Below are 2488 nucleotides of genomic sequence, written 5' to 3' on the forward strand. Positions count from 1 at the left end.
TGGCTTCTAATCCCATTTCTGCTCCTAAAGAGTCACTAAACCTTACTACCTTGTCTATAAAATGGAAGAATGAGGATTCTCTGAGCTAACATTTGCAAAGACCCCAATGCAAGATTATCATTACATGAGAGGGCAGAGTTCATCCCTCATAAGAAGGATTAGAGAGTCAGAGGACCCTTCTGCGGCAGAACTGAGCTCTGTGTCACCAGCAGTAATATCCGAGCACATCTGAAGAGGGGCAACGCTGTTACCAGGTATAGTGATGATGTGAGGCCTGAAAAGAATGTGGGCACTTTAGTCACACTCCTGACCTCAGACCATCAGTGACTTCTGACAAGGAAGTTAGACACATTGGACTTATTTTAATACTTATCTAGACTCCAGTGTTCTTGCCTGGAGAATCCCGGGGTCGGGGGACCCTGGTGGGCTGCCATCTCTGGGGTCGCACAGAGTCGGACACGACTGAAGCGACTTAGCAGCAGCAGCAGCAGCAGCAGACTATTTTTGCCTTTGTCCAAAACTGGTCAAGTTGGGAACACAGGGATTATTTGCTTCTTTCATTGTCATGAAAGTTGTCTCAGTTACTAAAGCTGATTATTTTCTACAGATGCTCTCATGCTTCTTATCACAGTGTCTCAGAATACAAAAGCTCAGAGGCCATTGCATGCCTGGGAAACTTCCAAAGCTTGGATTCCCCTTTGAATAACAATACAGCTAGTCTATGAACTATTTACTTCTTCTCTCTTCACTGTGAAATTCTTTCAGTTGCAAGTTTGTTATTAGGTTCTCCATCTATACAGCAGCTGGACACAGACTCACTGCAGGTAGCCACTGCTGGACCTTTGTGCTTATGATGAAGTGTAAATAAGGTAAGAGGAAGAGGGAAACAGGTTGAACCCTTAGTCAATAGACTGAGGATTTCAACTAGCTGATGTTTTGTTATCATTTGCCCTGAAAGGTGACTGCAACAGAAGAGAGCTATCTGCTATAGTCTGCCTGTTTAAGAAAGCCCAGTCTCTCTCCATATCTAGTCCATTCTGGGTTGATCAATTAACTGAATATTTATCACTGAGTTCCTATATGCCAGTTAATATTTAAATCCATCATTTGTTAATGATTGCTATTATCATGTCTGTAATAACTGATCGCTGTTATCAAGAAGAGGATGACACTGGGTTGACCACTTAACTGAATATTTATCACCAAGTCCCTATATGCCAGTTCATATTTAAATCCATCATTTGTTAACTGATTGCTATTATCATGTCTATAATAACTGATTGCTATTATCAACAAGAAGAGGATGACAGAGGATGAGATAGTTGGATTGCATCACTGACTTGATGGACATGAGTCTGAGCAAGCTCCAGGAGTTGGTGATGGACAGGGAAGCCTGGCATGCTGCAGTCCATGGGGTTGCAAAGATCGGACATGACTGGGCGACTGAACTGATAATCACATTTACTGTAAATCAACATTAAGCAATTTCCATATATGGGTTTGTTAGTATCTTATTCATTGTTCGTGGAATTGGAGATCAATGGACACAAACCTCTTTTATTTAACTGTAGGTAGTTTCCACTGGTCTCTGCTGGATTTTCAGGGTTCTGTTCATAGGACTGCCTCATTTTCCCTTAGACTAGACTTCCCTGCTGACTATCATCATCAAAATGTCAACATACATTGAGTACTTTCCATGCTTGAGATATTGTGTGAAGTGAAGTGAAGTGAACTCGCTCAGTCATGTCCAACTCTTTGCGACCCCATGAACTGTAGCCTACCGGGCTCTTCCATCCATGGAATTTTCCAGGCAAGAGTACTGGAGTGGGTTGCCATTTCCTTCTCCAGGGGATCTTCCTGACCCAGGGATCGAACCTGGGTCTCCTGCATTGCAGGCAGACGCTTTACCATCTGAGCCACCAGGGAAGCAATAATAACACATGTATACTTCACATGAATGACCTCACTCAATTCTATAGTTTTATCATTATTATTTCCATTTTACAGTTGAGGAAGCTGAGTCATAGAGAAGCTTCTTGCCCACAGATCTCAAAACTAGAGAGGGTTGCAGCTGGAATCTGCACCTGTGTCTGTGTGACTCCAAATACTGAGCCTTCAAGAGCTCCATATTTACACTTCTCTCTGACTAGGATCTGGGGAAAAAAAAAAAAAAAACAAACTTCATTTCTACCAGTTTCCCTAAAATGGTGGCCCAACGAATGGCTCTCTCTTCAGGCAGGTTACAGTTCATTCACCAAATTATAAGAACATAAATTTAGTCTAAAGTGAATGATAATGACCTGAATGTTGTGACTAAGCAATTGTCTAAATCAGTTTCAGGAAAAACTGAGCTGCTTTGTAAGGGAAAAGAGTTGGTGTAAGGAAACGTGGGTCCCTCCTGTTTTATTCTTTTCTGTGTGCCATTAGGTAAGTCACTTAGCTTCTCTGCGCTTCTGTTTCTAGAGTTGGACTGGATATGTTTAAGGCA

At 42.0% G+C, this 2488-nt stretch overlaps 1 non-coding gene across 1 annotated transcript; it reads right to left on the reverse strand.

Moving 5' to 3' along the window:
• Positions 1-1853: 1853 nt before the first annotated feature.
• On the reverse strand, positions 1854-1926 carry TRNAC-GCA. The gene has a single exon. It is a non-coding gene; the product is annotated as a tRNA-Cys (tRNA).
• Between the last annotated feature and the right edge of the window lie 562 nt (positions 1927-2488).

The sequence above is a fragment of the Oryx dammah genome, unplaced genomic scaffold, assembly GCF_014754425.2.
Source record: "Oryx dammah isolate SB20612 unplaced genomic scaffold, SCBI_Odam_1.1 HiC_scaffold_1, whole genome shotgun sequence".
NCBI lineage: Eukaryota > Metazoa > Chordata > Mammalia > Artiodactyla > Bovidae > Oryx > Oryx dammah.